A 15,599-nucleotide genomic window follows, 5' to 3' on the forward strand; every position below is an offset into this window, starting at 1 on the left:
CAAAAACAACAACAAACCTCTCTGGAAATGGCCACCGTTTATGCCATGCCACCATTTCCTGTGTAGAGAGAAAAAGATGGTTGCCCCCAATTTACGATTATGGGGCAGAATCAGGAGAAATGGACTTTAGGCTGAAATGGCTCCTGCTTCCCACACATACCTTTGTTAGATGGTGGGACTGCAGGTCAGTGGTGGAATACAGTCTCTGCCGTATCTCAGTTTCCCGAAGGACCATAGACCCTGGGTGAGTGCCTGGAACTCCTTGGAAACTTGCTGCTGCTCAGCAGGGAGTGGAGGTGGCACCCAACTATTGCTGCCTCATCTCCATAATCTATCAAGATAATTACATGTAATTAAAGGATTTTTTTTAAATATTGTTTTCGTGCATGAGGATAGATAACTACATTTAATGTCAATAACTGGCTGTTGTATTGGGGCTATGCGTTCCCCATAAATACTTTCCCAAGTATCTAGGGATATGCTTGCATAATGATACCATCATTAGATTGAAGGAAGACGGCAAGCAGCACCCACAAGATCCACGTACCATGATGTCATACACTCCCCTTTGCCCTATAAATACAAGGACCTTTCCGGCACCTCTCCATCCTGCCGTCTCCTGACACCACATCCAGTCATGAAGATCTTTGCCTTCCTTACAGCTGTTCTCTTCTTCGTGCTGATGGCTGCTCCAGGTGAGTTTTCAATTGATGATCCCCGAATGTGGACTTCGGGAGGGTATGTAGCTGCTGCTTCCATGCTCTGCTGCATGGTGGGCCAGCAATGGGCTCCTAGGTATCTTGGGACTCCAAGTCCCATCAGGCTCAGTTGGCATAGCCACAGCCCAGTCCGGGAGGGTGGGAGGTTGGGATAGGCCAGAAACAACTGGAGACCCATAGATTGCCTGTACCTGCTCTATAGGAACCAGGCCGGTAAGTAATATTTCCATGTCTTAGATAAAGGTAAAGGGGCCCCCTGACCATCAGGTCCAGTCATGTCCGACTCTGGGGTTGTGGTGCTCATCTTGCTCTATAGGCTGAGGGAGCCGGCGTTTGTCCGCAGACAGCTTCCGGGTCATGTGGCCAGCATGACAAAGCTGCTTCTGGCGAACCAGAGCAGCACACGGAAACGCCATTTACCTTCCCGCCAGAGCGATTCCTATTTATCTACTTGCACTTTGACGTGCTTTCAAACTGCTAGTTTGGTAGGAGCTGGGACCTTGCAACGGGAGCTCACCCTGTCGCAGGGATTTGAACCGCTGACCTTCTGATCAGCAAGCCATAGACTCTGTGGTTTAACCCACAGCGCCACCTGGGTCCTCCCTCCCATGAGGACAGTCCCAGGAGATCAACATTCTCAAGTGCAAGCATGCCTTACAGTTAATAAATTCCCACTCTTTTACCATTGTGCATAAGACAAATCTTGCATTTTCCTAGTTCTGTAAACCACCCAGAGTGTAGTGCTTTGATTGACTGATTTGATTGATTTGATTTACATACTGCCCTTCGTCATAAGATCTCAGGGTGGTTCACAGAATAAAATACAGGATAAAAACAAGTAAACCTGTACAGGAAAGTGTTTTGGTTTTTTTTAAAAAAATGTTTAATGTTTTATTATGTCTTTATGTACGTTGGAAGCCGCCCAGAGTGGCTGGGGCAACCCAGTAAGATGTGTGGGGTCTAAATAGTGAAATTACCATTATGGAATAAGACATCCCTATTTGCATCGGAGAAATGTTGGAAGGTATGGGATTGGTGTAACATGTACCACCTTATCTTTCAAGTTGCTTAAGTGATCTTCAGGTTATTGTTTTCTTATTAGGAAAAAAAAATCTAATCTGCATATGTGTGTGTTGCTGAAAAGTCCCCTGAGTCCAGGGGTCAGCAAACTTTTTCAGCAGGGGGCTGGTCCACTGTCCCTCAGACCTTGTGGGGGGCTGGACTATATTTTGAAAAATATATATGAAAGAATTCCTATGCCCCACAAGTAACCCAGAGATGCATTTTAAATAAAAGGACACATTCTACTCATGTAAAAACACACTGATTCCAGGACCGTCCGCGGGTCGGATTTAGAAGGCGATTGGGCCGGATCCAGCCCCCGGGCCTTAGTTTGCCTACCCTTGGCTTAAACCATTCCTGTGTTTGGGGGGGTGGTGGTTTCCAATAGGGAAGGGGTCACCCAAGTTCAGTATGAGAGGGAAGATGTGGGGCTTGCACCCACATGTTACAGGCTGGTGTACCCCTGTTCAGTTTTCTGGCCAGCCAGCTGTGGCCCCTTCTATTATTTTGGCTACTGTCCTGTTGGCACTCACCAGCTGAGTCTGCTATTAGCTGGAGTGGTGATGAAAATGCCGTTCTTTTATTCCTTTTGGTTATAGCACTCGCGCGGCCAAAGACACATGCTGAATGTTACCGTGCCCATGGCAGCTGCCACCATTCTTGCCCACACCATACAAGACAAATTGGAGAGTGTGCACGTTATGTACGTTGCTGCAAATAAGGGGTAAGGATTCTTTGTACTATTGTCAACATTGTCTTGTCTTTTGGTTCTCTCTCTATAAGCCTCTCTATATAGCTTGGTGTGTTCTTGTGCCTGTAACAGATGTTGAAGATATCAAATATTGTGCAGTCTGAAGCGACTGGAAGCAGAAGAACTAACTCCTTTGGAAGTGAGGCCCCGTGGCGTGCGCCGCCACCGCCCATAGGACCGTTGTGCCTCACACAGGGCCTTAGCCATCCTACAGCTGGGGGGGGGAGGCAGCAGGCGACCAGCAGAACAGCGCGGTTCTGCCCCACCCCACCCCGGGGGCTGTTTCACCCTGCCCCCGGGCATGCTGCACCAGGTGCCCGGGAGCTTGCTCTGCCGCTGCATACATCTAGCTTTTTTGGGTCATAGTTATGGGCTGTCTGAAGGGTAGTGGAAGTAAATAGTTTAAATGAACTGATTTCACTCTTACTAAATAACAGCAAGAGGAAGAAGAACAGAACCACAGGGAAGCTTTTTTTTAGCCATCAATATCCACCCCAATTAACAAATCCATTGTCTTGTTAACATTGATATTAGATTTCAAGGAGGGGTGGGGATAAAAATGACTGGTATAATGACTGGTATATTTCTAGCTATTCTGTATTTTTAATGAGGAAGTGACAAATTACCTTGCTCAGAAGTTGTCCATGCCAAGAAGTTGACATTGTTCCCCCTCCCTTTCAGCGGCGGCGAATGGGGGGCGGGCTCTCTCTGCTTGAACATATGTTCTCCAGAGCCAGCCCTAAACCCCCATACATTCTGGATAACCCCGAAGCCTCCCAGAACCCTGGCTGGGGCCTGGGAGAGGATAACGCCCAATGCCTGAGCCAAGGTCTCCCTACATCTGAATCTCAATAAAGTTGTGGCCAATTTTTAATCCCATAGCACGTTGTCTTGCGCCATTATTCTGCTCAGGGGTCGCATGGGGTTTGGGGGACTCCGCCTGTCCACGCAAATTACCTCGCCCAGAAGTTATTCAAATCAGGAGATGCTGATAGGGTTGCCAGACTCAACAGAGGACAGGACTTCTGTGCCTTTAATTTCCCTGCTCTCTTTTGAGTCTGGAAACCTTAAAGAGAAATCAGCAGACCCTTTGCTTGGAAATTAAACAAAGGGTCTGCTGGTTTCTCTTTAAGGTTTCCAGACTCAAAAGAGAGCAGGGCAATTAAAGGCACAGAAGTCCTGTCCTCTATTGAGTCTGGCAACCCTAGATGCTGATATGTGCTTCTCCAGATGTCCTCAGCCTACAGATCTCCATCACCTTTGACAATTTCTTATGTTGGGGCCAATGGGAGGTGGAGTTGAGTTCAACAATATCTGGAGGGCCACAGGTTCTCGACCTCTGATTTAAATCAAATAACTATGTGTTTCCACACCCTTGCTTTATATTTAAGTATGTGCTTCTGGTTTTGATTTGTTTGCATTAAGTTTTTAAATCTTTATTATCTACACAATTCCACATACTGTAGAAGACTGTGAAATCTGACAGTGTTTTTCTCTTTGCTCCAGATAATGCCACGGCTACTCACAGCGGATTCCAGCATTAATTCCATGGCTTGAACCCTCATAGACCCAGCTTATTTTGCCCCGCAATCCCTTCTCCTGATTTTCTGTGCTTTTGTGCTTTTAATGGAGCTGATTCTGTATTGAATTGTCCATGTGAATTAAAACAGCATGTATCCTAGCAGCTATTTTATTGGTGCCTCTGTGTTTTGGAGAAGTAGTTTGTGGAGGAGATTTCTTCATGGTGTGTCCTAGGATGACCCAATCAGTAGCGCATGAGATTCTTAACCTCAGGGTTGCGGGTTTGAACCCCACATCAGTCAAAATAATCCTGCATTGCTGGAGGTTGGACTAGATGACCCTTGTGGTCCCTTCCAACTCTACGATTCTATGAGTTTACCTAAGGGACCAGCTACTTTTCCAAAGTTTGTCTGGCTAAGGTAGGGATGGACAACACGATACCTACCACTCCCATCATCTCTGATCATGTGCATGTAAGCATCACTTTTTCTCCGATGAAAATAGGGACGTCCTATCTAATAATAATAATAATAATAATAATAATAATAATAATAATAATACCCTGCCCATTTGACTGGGTTGCCCCAGCCACTCTGGGCAGCTTCCAACATATGTAAAACATAATAAAACATTGAACATAAAAAACTTCTCTATTCAGGTCTGCCTTCAGATGTCTTCTGAAGGTTGGATAGTTACTTATCTCATCACAACTCTCAGCACACTTAACAAACTAGTGTTCCCAGTAGGGTTGCCATATTTCAAACAGTGAAAATCCGGACAGAAAATGTTTTTTGCTTTTTGCTTTTTGGGCAAAGCCGCTTTGAAAAAAATGCTATTTTTGAGCTATTTTTATGGGGAAAGTGGCAAGAAAAGGCACTGCCAGATTTTCCTGGACATTTTTTTTACTGATTTATGTCTGGACCTTGCTGCCAACTGCAGTATTCTGGATATGTCTAGGAATATGAATATGGATATGTCCAACTGCAGTATTCTGGATATGTCCAGGAAAATCTGGACGTATGGCAACCCTAGTACCCAGGATGGGAATGTTGCAGAAGAAGTTAACCCTCGAGGTGACCTCATCAAAGAGTTCAGAGCCAGTTTCTTTAGGAATGGTCACCCACTGCCTCTTTCAACGTAGACCACCCTCTCACGCAGCAAAGCATTAACCACACTCTGGACCCAACCAGTCAGCTCTCTCTCTGCTAGATTTGATATGCCAGGAGGGACAGGGGTCAAGTGGGCATTTGCCACCAACATCTTGTTGACATCAGCTGATTGTGTCAGATGAAACTGATCTCACATGAGGTACTTCAACAGGAGCTGTAACAAGTGCAGAGTCTAGAAGATCATGCCAAAGTCAAGTGACTTTATCCTCAAAGTGTGTAGCCAGTTGGTCACAGTGGGTCTTCAAAGGCTGCAGAGGTCCCTTCCCCACACTGGGAGTCAATAACCTCCAGGCCATCCAAAATAACTCCACTGACCACTACTAGAGGATGCAATGTGAACTGCAAAATCTGAAGAAGTGTGCATGCACATGAAAGCTCATACCAAAATATAAACTTAGTTGGTCTTGAAGGTGCTACTGAAGGAATTTTTTTATTTTGCAAAATGAGCTTTTGTGTTTCTACCAGTGTTGGCTTGGCTTCAGGGCAACACTTGCACTCCAGTCTCCATCTGGCTTGTTTCATAGTCCAGAGTTCCTCCAAGTACCAAGGAGCTGCTTGGGCTCCAAAACACTGCAGAGGACATTCAGGAGTGATCATGTCAACCACCCATTTCATCTCACCATTCCATAGCGAGACCAAGGCTTCAATGGAATCACCACCTTTCTCTATTGGAAAATTCCCCAGAGCATCTAGGAACATATCTGGTTCCACAAGTCTCTGAGGGTGAGCCATCCAAACAGGCCCACAGCCCTTACAGGGGGGAACTGCCCTTGTCAGTCTAAACTTAACCAGATTATGGTCTGACCATGGCACTGCATTCTTGGGGCAAATATCACAACGAGACCGTGACCTTCCTGGTGTGTTGGACCAATGACCACCTGAGAGAGACCCATCGTTGTCGTGGAGGCCATGAAGTCTTGAGCTGAGTGAGGTTGTTCTAGTCACATAATTTGAGAGCAGCACAGTAAGAAACTTGGAACCAGCAGGTGATAGCAGGGAGACTGCAGCAGCAACTGGGTAGTGCTTGAAGAGCAACTGGGTAGTGCGGAAACAGCAGATGGTAGCTGAGATGGTACCTCCTGCTAAAACTGTTAAGAAATGGAACCCTGATTGCCATCCTCAGGCCTGGTTTGAATGAAGAAGATATCTAGCAAATAGGCCCCCCCTCTCAAAATGCTTGCAGGTGATCAGGAACAACATGCTCGAATACACTATAATGCATACATTTTAAATAGTGGCTATTTAAGAGAACACTGTATCCTTTAGGCTGCATCCTGATCGTTCATGGACTATTAGCAATGGCTTCCTCATGGGTTATTTACAGATCGCCATCTATGGAGAGGGGCCTTATTTCAGTGTCAGAGAGCATCATGTACCAGCCGAAGTTCCTGGGTTCCACAAGTGGTGCCATCAAGACTGGGCTTTGGGGCAGAAGTCCAAGACTCTACTCAGCAGCAAAGTGACTAGGAGGGCCTAAGAGGCAGCCAGTTTTCCACACTGGGAAGTAAGTGAAGTAGTAGACATTACAAGTTAAATAAGTGGGGCCCTGTGGGGGCATTAAATTGAGGGCAGGATGCCTCTGAATGCCATTTCCAGGGACTCACAAGTGGAGAGAGTGATGTTGCAGTCAGGTCAGCCTTGTGGGCACCGGCTTGGCTGCTATGAGATGTTGGGTAAGATCAGTGGTGGACTTGGGGCTCATTTCAGCAGCACCCAGTGCGATAGTAAAATTTGGCACCCCCGCCTCTTTTGCTCCATTCAGCATCATTGTTGTGGCACTCCCCGTGGCACCGGCACCCAGTGTGGCCAAACTGGTTCCACTACCCTCAATCCACCTCTGGCAAGATGGGTCTTTGACTTGACCAAACTATGGGGTTATTCTGTAGGTCCTGAAAGACCTACATTGGCTCCCAGTACGTTTCCAAGCACAATTTGAAGTGTTGGTGCTGACCTTTAAAGCCCTAAATGGCCTCGGCCCAGTATACCCGAAAGAGCGTCTCCACCCCCATCATTCTGCCAGGACACTGAGGTCCAGCGGTGAGGGCCTTCTGCCGGTTCCCTCATTGTGAGAAGCGAAATTACAGGGAACAAGGCAGAGGGCCTTCTCGGTGGTGGCGCCTGCCCTGTGGAATGCCCTCCCATCATATGTCAAAAAGGAAAACAGCTACCAGATTTTTAGAAGACATCTGAAGGCAGCCCTGTTTAGGGAGGCTTTTAATGTTTAAGAAATTAGTGTATTTTAATCTTTTGTTGTAAGCTGCCCAGAGTGGCTGGGGAATTATTATTATTATTATTATTATTATTATTTTATTAAATACCCATGGCACCTTGGAAAACCTCTTTCACATTGGAAGAAAGCTTTGGAGAACCTGGAAGGCCAGTTTTAGCACAACACTACTGAATACAGCCCTCTGGCAGAAAATGCGGCCCTCTGGCAGAAAAAAGGCCCCTCCCCACCCCAACATTACAGACTCTTGCACTTCAAACTCCTCCTCTGTCCCTCGATGGGCTGCTGTCCTTCAATGGCCTATAAATTAGGAGCACCTTCTGTTCCCTCCTCAGAATTTCCAGCAAATCGATTCAGCCATGAATCTCTCTTGCCTGATCTATTCTTTCTTCTTCATCTTCTCCTTCTTCTCTCCCTTCCTAGTAAGGGCCACAGGTATGGTACAGGGGCATATTGCTTAGACTGTGACATGCACTGAAAGAGCTATGGGGACAGTTCAAGCTTGCTTTCCATAGGGGTCTAGTTGACCCCCCTCATATAGCAGCACCCAGCAATGTGTCCTCCTTCTTACAACCCATCCCGGGCTATATGTTTAATTAGGTTTTAAAACACTAATTAAGCTTTAGTGTTGCCCCTGAATTGTTCTGGGGTGAGGATCCTGGTAGAGTTGGCCTCATATCATTCCATATTGGATTAGGGCTGATCTAAAGTGCTGAATTAGACCCTGGATTCATTTTTAATGTGGGTGGGTAGGGGGAGGGCATGTACAGCCCTAATTTTTTTAAAACTGCTATTTGCTTTTAATAGAGCTGGTATAAAATAGCTGAAGAAACTGAACTAAGTTCCTAGTTCAAATCTCTCAGCCTTATGCGCCCCATCCACAATATGGAGCATCATATGAGTGACTTAACTTTTATTGTTAGAGCCAGAGGCATCATGAGGAGCCGGGGGCAGAGCTGAATGTGGCGGCCATGTGGCTCAATGGCCAGGGGCTTCCCCCCCTTAACACTGCCACCAGCAGGAGTCTGCTTCCCCCCTTTCCCTCTGCAGCAGCAGCAGCAGGAGAAGAAGGAGCCAGCTCTGTGCTTCGGCTCCAGGCTTTTGGGACATGGGGGTGGGTGGGTGTGCTGGCCCCTACCCCAAAAATATAGGGGGCACCAAAGCTAAAATATTATACAAGAATGTGTATGAGAAATGTGTGCTAAAATGCTGATATACAGTGGTACCTTGACATCTGAATGACTCGACTTCCGAAGATTTCAACTTCCGAAGTCAGCAAACCCGGAAGTCTTGTCGCCGCGCGCACGTTCTGTGTCTGCACAGAAGTGGTGCACGTGGTCCGCACACGCGCAGAAGTGCAAAATGGCGCTTTGCACATGCGCAGAACGGGCGCTTTGGCAACCGAAGACCTCGACTTATGAAGAGCACCGGATCGTCTTCGTAAGTCGAGGTACCACTGTATTCTCGTGACATCTTCAAAATGGTGATATATTCTCACGAGAGCTTAAAGAAAGATTGCAAATTGATGGAGAGGTGTGGTGAACTAAATTTAAGGTAGGGAAAGCAAGAAATTTTGGGTGCCTGTGGGTTGCTGGTATTTTGGAAGAGGGGTTCAAATGCATAATGGGAGATTGAGGTTTGCTCAATTAAACTGGATAAGTTATTTGTTGTCCTGCTTGAACAAATCCATGTTAAAAGTGGAAACTGACTTTTCGAGGTTAGGAAAAGGATGGGATAATGCATGGAAATGTGGGTCGGATAACAGATTAATGTGAAATCATATTAAAAAAAACCTTTCAAGCAAGTCAGGATGAATGTTCATGGTGTTCCAACAAACGAATTGGAATGAAATCCAACAGCTTCCAGCTCACCATCCTTAGCTGCTCATCTGACCCAACCCTCTCTTTTTGAAATATATACGCAGAACCGTTTTGTCACGGCATTTGTAAGGCGAGGTGTGGTGAAGATGAAAAGCAATGGGCTGGAAAAGTGATATGCCAAGCTCATGACGAAATCTACTGCTGTAAAAAGTAAGGTAAGTTTTCTTCAAGTGTTCATTTGTGATCTGCAAGATCAGTTTGGATTAAATGGAATTTGCAGATTGGAGCTCTGGGCTGGGAGGATGATGGGAACTGTGAAGAAGAATCTGAGAGGATGCCCGTGTAGGAGTGAGTTTGCTGAAGCAAACGGGCATGCCAATTTCTTTGTGCAAGGACAGTATAGTAGCATCTTTAGCGATGCTCAGAACATGTGGGAGTTAGGATCCAAAAAAGGTGAATGAGAAGGAATGGTGGCGCTCTATGATTTGAGTTGTTTGATTCCAGTAAAAGGCATATAACACCCTGCTTGCAGGATTTGCACTGCCGCAGACCCAAGTTATAAAAATATAATAATAATTTATTATTTATGTCCCACGCATCTGACTGTTGGTGCTAAGATACAGGTCTACTGAAAACCGCTGACTGAAGAGAGGGGAATCTTTCTAATTTCAGAGGCCCTGGTGAGAGGACAGAAAAGAATAATGAGAGTTGCGGAGGAGGTGGCGAAGTCAGCATGGCAGTTAACTGTCTAGAGAAGTGCGCCAAACATCCAGGCATTTGCGATAAGGTCCCATGTGACACTAAGACCCAAAAAATTGGGACATGTGATACAGGGCTCTATTGCTGCAGTAAATCGCAAGATTTTTCTCTGTGCCAAGGATTCCCTGACCAAGCTGCTTCAGGTCATGGCAGATGTTCTGCCGGAGACACCTCGTTTGGTTGTCCTAGGGGATTTTAACATCCATGCTGACACAACCTTACAAGAGGCCGCTTGGGACTTCGTGGAAAGCATGGCCTCCGTGGGGCTGTCCCTGAATAAGTTTGGCCCAACTCATAGTCACGGACATGCCTTAGAGCTGGTGTTCTCCTCTATTGACGTGGGTAATCTGACATTAAGTAAAAGTGAAACAAAAGAAGTGCCATGGTTGGATGACTTCCTGGTGCAACTGGACTTCTCTGTGACCCTTCCCCGCTGCAGGGAGGTGCAGGGTTGGAGCTACCTGCCCCGGCACCCAGAGCAGTGTAGGGGCGGGGCTAGCCAGCTGGCACGGAGAGCGACCCTAGAGTTTCGGGAGGGGCGCCACTAGCCACCTGCTGCAGCACCGTCCCTAGTAGCCTACTGCCTGCACAGTGAGCGTCTGGGGAGGGCACCCATGTAGCGAGCGTGGGGTGTGCCAGCGCGGTGATGTCACCCGTCCTCACGGCTGACAGCCGGTGGGAACCACACCCCCTGCACCCACCTTCCTCCACCAGTGGGGATGTGTGGGACCAATTCAGATTGTCTGCCCCCGCCAGTTAATGGATCCAAATGGTTTCCAGAGAGTGGTAGGGGATGCTTTATCCCATGTCGATGGCCTTTCAGATGATTCCCTGGTGGCCCACTGGAATGCGGAGTTAACCAGGGCTATTGACTGTCTGGCTCCAAAGCGCCCTCTCCAATTGCATGGAACTTGGACAGCCCTGTGGTTTTCCCCAGAGCTGAGGGCGATGAAACAATCGCTGAGATGGCTAGAGCGCTGGTGGCGGAAAACTCATTTTGAATCGAACCAGACATGGATTAGAGCTCAACGTTGAGCCTACCAAGTGGCAATAGTGATGGTGAAGAGGACTTTCTTCACCACCTCTAAGAAAGCCCGACTACCCTCCACCAGGGCCAGGGCCTTCTGAACCGGGAAGGGCGGGGTATAAATGTTATTTATTTATTTATTTATTTATTTATTTATACAACATGAAATTTTTTTTACACAATTGCAATCTGAACAATCTGAATTGCAATCTGTTGGTCTGACGTAGTCGAAACAAAATAAAAGAATTCCTTCCAGCAGTACCTTAGAGACCAACTAAGTTTGTCATTGGTATGAGCTTTCGTGTGCATGCACACTTCGACTCAGAAGAAGTGTGCATGCACACTGAAGCTCATACCAATGACAAACTTAGTTGGTCTCTAATGTGATGCTGGAAGGAATTTTAAAAAACTGAACAGAATCAGTCATAAACAATAAATACACAATCCAATTGAGCAATTTTCACATAAATCATGAATCATCTAAAAACAAAGATACAAAGAGATCATATAAATAACAGCAAAACCCCCACTCTTCTACAACCCCCACTAAACAACATCCCAGCCCAAGGATCTGTAGCCTCAGCTTTTGTAGCTGGAGTCAGTCCGGACCCCACCTTCCTAGTCCAGGTGGGAAGAGGCCTGCAAGGCAGGGAGCAAGTCTTCCAGGACTCACAGATGTCTTTGGTGACTCCTCAACCTGTCTTAACAGTAGAGCTCTATTTGACGTTAGTGATAGCTATGGGGAAAAGGTCCCTCCCATCTTTCTCTGGGCAGAAAAAAAAGATGCAACTGACATTTGAATTGTAGGGGATTGCTTCTTCTCTAGCCCCTTTGGGTTGGCTCTGACTCCATCTGTTGTCAGTGGGACTTACTTCAGGACAATGTACAGTTATTGTGGCATGAGCCCAGATTCTAAATTGTGATGGCAGTGACCCCTTCTGAACTAAGGAAAGGCATTTTGGTACCCAGTACTGATAAAGGTGGGGTGGGGAATCTCAAGATGCTGTATTCAATTTTAATAATTAGCAATTGTAAATGCTAATTGGAGTCTCAGCTTCCTGAAGCTGAGGCTCCAATACTTTGGCCACCTCATGAGAAGAGAAGAATCCTTGGAAAAGACCCTGATGTTGGGAAAGATTGAGGGCACAAGGAGAAGGGGACGGCAGAGGACGAGATGGTTGGACAGTGTTCTCGAAGCTACGAACATGAGTTTGACCAAACTGCGGGAGGCAGTGCAAGACAGGAGTGCCTGGCGTGCTATGGTCCATGGGGTCACGAAGAGTCGGACACGACTAAACGACTAAACAACAACAACAACAACAAATGCTAATTGAGGGCCAGGGTGGCAGTTCAGGCCAAGTAGAGTAAGTTCAAATCTCAGCTCGGCCATGATGTTTACTGGGTGACCGTGGGCCAAATTTATCTCACACGAGTCTAGTATTTTGTTATAAACTCTTTCAATGTGTTCTTTGGTTCTTATTCTGATGTTCTGTTTCTCACGATTATAGATGACCGAAGAGCGTCAACCAATTGTGTGCAGTGTATCAGCCAATCCAGAGGTTCTGAGTCCCTTCATGATGCCCCCCCCCACAGCCAAGTCTCTTCTAAGATTATACAACCATCTGAGATTATACAATAAAAATTGGCTTTTAGTCTCGTACTTTGTTTGAAGGTCTGTTGAGTTATGAATGCCAGAGGAGGGTACAGTATGTCTTTTTGAGGTTGTGGGAAAGAAGGCAATGATAACTTATTGAAGTTCCATCCCATCACTCATCATCCCAGGAATACATCTTGTTATATATATATGCTCCCCACAGCATTGACCACCTGCAAGCTCCTACATTATATTGACTGTCTAAAGGCAAATCTTTAAAAATGTAGTATAAACACTGACAACTGGGAAACACTGGCCTGTGAGCGCTCCAGTTGGAGAACAGCTTTTACCAAAGGTGCCATGGGCTTTGAAGAAACTCGATCTCAGGACGCAAGGCAGAAATGTGCTAAGAGGAAGGTGCGATGAACCCCCTTGCCGACGTTGCCAATAGATTATGAGACGAAAGGGTACAGGGGTAAAGCAATCCCCACTCAATTCCTTACACCTTAAAATAAACCCCTCAATTCTGGGCTTCTCAGTAAAGAGAGTCTAATTCTAGCTTTCGTGGTCTGATCTCACAAACACTCAGGGCTATTTGAATGAACAACCTCTTGCCTACAGAACAGACCCTCCCTCAACTCAGACCCCCAACTGTATCAGTCTGCCATATCACCCTGGCAAACTTGTGGCACTCTAGGTTTTCACCATACTGCCCTTCCTGTGTGACTCTAGGACACAAACTATCCCCTTTTCCTTAGGTAAGTTTTGCCCTTTTCTGAGTCTCCACCTCTGTGAGTTTTAATACGCTGCTGGAATAACCAAGACGATACTCTTTGGCACAAAAAAGAAGATGAATTTTATTTTCTTGAGAACATAGGTTTTTCTTTTCTTAACGATGCATGCACACGAAAGCTCATACCAAAATAAAAACTTAGTTGGTCTTTAAGGTGCTACTGAATGACTTTTTTTTATTTTGTATCAACTCAGACCAACACGGCTACATACCTGTAACTAAAGCTTAGTTACAGTTATACATTAACTCTGTCAGACTTTAACTTCAAGTTACCCTAAGCCTAACCTAAACCACCACTATCCTGGCCCCACACCCTTCTTCTCCCCTCTTCGTTACCACACACTCCCTCTTCCAACTGCCAAAACGGTTATTCCCTCCTTTTTAAACTGGGCACTGTCCCACCTCCTAAAGATGCGCTGTCAGTTAAGCTGGAGGTGGATTAACTCTTTCTAATCCAGGGTGTAATAAATCTTCCATCCTGGGGCTAATCCGTTACAGAAGGCACGCTTGGCAAATCCACACCGTGATCAACTCCCGCCTGGAAACCAATGTCCCCACTGTGGAAGGACGTGTGGATCCAGAATTGGCCTCCACAGTCACTTATGGACCCATTGTTAAAATCGTGTTTATGGAAGACAATCTTACTCGGCTATGAGTGATTGCCAAAGAAGAAGATATTGCCACCCCAACAGAAACATCCAGACTCCGTTCTAAGTGGAGTGAACTATACAAACACACTTCTTCTTACCCCAAACTTATTCTCTTTTTTCCTCTGTTACTACTGGGTTTGGGCTGGAACAAAACAATACTTCTTTCCTCACACATCTTCCCCACTTTGATTTTGGTGTTGGGATTCTTGTTAAAAAAACCAACCAACCAGAGGAAGTACAAGGGGAGAGAGAGAGAGAGAGAGAGAGAGAGAGAGAGAGAGAGAATGCTTAGTTATGCTGCCCCATCCAAAAGTTGGGCCAACATGCACCTAAGGAAAGTGCATTATAGGCCTGGTGTGTCTGAATGCAGAGGCACCTGCACCCTGCCTCACCAGATGCTGAACCCATTGGTCTCCTGAAGCTGGGTCCTGGAGCAAGGAGAGGCAGCAGCCATGAAGCACCTTCAGCCCAGGTTCTCCTATCTCCTCCCTCCTTTTCCACTTTCACTCGTCTCCACTGCCTGCTCCAAACCCCTCTGTGGTTCCTCCTTCACTGGTATCCTCTTTGTTCACCGCATCCTCCTCCTCTTCCTCTCCTTCCTGCTGGCTATCATGCTGGCTGTTGATCCTCTTTCTTTGCAAATTCTGTCAATTGCTTACTTTCTACCCATCACCACCACAAGTCTGCACTCCTCCTCGGTGTTCGTACCACGCCTGCCTTCTCCCACAACAACAGCCGTCCCTTAGTACCAACCAGCATGAAAGGGTAGAAGAAGAGTCTCCTCATTGGCTAACTCCCCGCCTTCCACTCTGATTGACTTCAAGCAGCACAAGAGGACAAGGAAACATGTCAGCCAAGTGAGAAGACTCTTCTCAGCGGTCAGTGCAATCATCTTTCATGCTGATTGGTTCTCCAGGCCATGTCCTCTCAACAAGACTGGCTCTGCTCTGCACCCTCAAGTGCTTTTGCCTGGCAAGAATATGTCATTGAATTGTGATAATGTCTCTTGCTTAGAAATGTGCCTGCTGGGCTAAAAAACTCCCCCCACTTCAGTTACATGTATTGCAGCTATCAATATTGCGCATATGGAACCCATTGGATAAATAAAAACCCACTCTTCTTTGAAATAAAAAAAATTCCAGCCCAAAAATATGGTTCAAAAGCTTTGCTTATGGAACTCAACTCCAAAACAGCTTAAAGCAATAAAAGTTGCGACTTCCGGTTCACCGCGGACATCTTAAGGAGCGCGGGATAGCCTCTCGGGGAATCCCAAGCTTTTTGGGGCGCACGGAGGTACTGCAAAGGCTCTGCGGACCTCCTAAACCTCAGGGGGGGTTACCCTGAGGGTCGTGGCACCCAGCGGCGCCCAGCGTGCTCTCCTGCACCCTGGCTTTTTATCGTTAAGAGCCGAGGAAGGGATCGAGCTGCGGGCGCAAAGGGGAGAAGACCACTAGCCCCATTAAGCGCAGTCTCTGGCTCCTGATGTAAAGCGGCAAGCTTCCAAAAT

The 15,599-nt window shown here is 46.5% G+C and overlaps 1 long non-coding RNA gene across 1 annotated transcript; it reads left to right on the plus strand.

Moving 5' to 3' along the window:
- The first annotated feature begins 534 nt into the window (after window positions 1-534).
- LOC132591923 (uncharacterized) lies at window positions 535-4,213 on the plus strand. Its single transcript, XR_015949197.1, has 3 exons — window positions 535-695; window positions 2,381-2,505; window positions 4,039-4,213. It is a non-coding gene; the product is annotated as an uncharacterized LOC132591923 (long non-coding RNA).
- The last annotated feature ends 11,386 nt before the right edge of the window (window positions 4,214-15,599 follow it).

This window comes from Zootoca vivipara, chromosome 3 (assembly GCF_965207765.1).
Source record: "Zootoca vivipara chromosome 3, rZooViv2.hap1.1, whole genome shotgun sequence".
Lineage (NCBI taxonomy): Eukaryota > Metazoa > Chordata > Lepidosauria > Squamata > Lacertidae > Zootoca > Zootoca vivipara.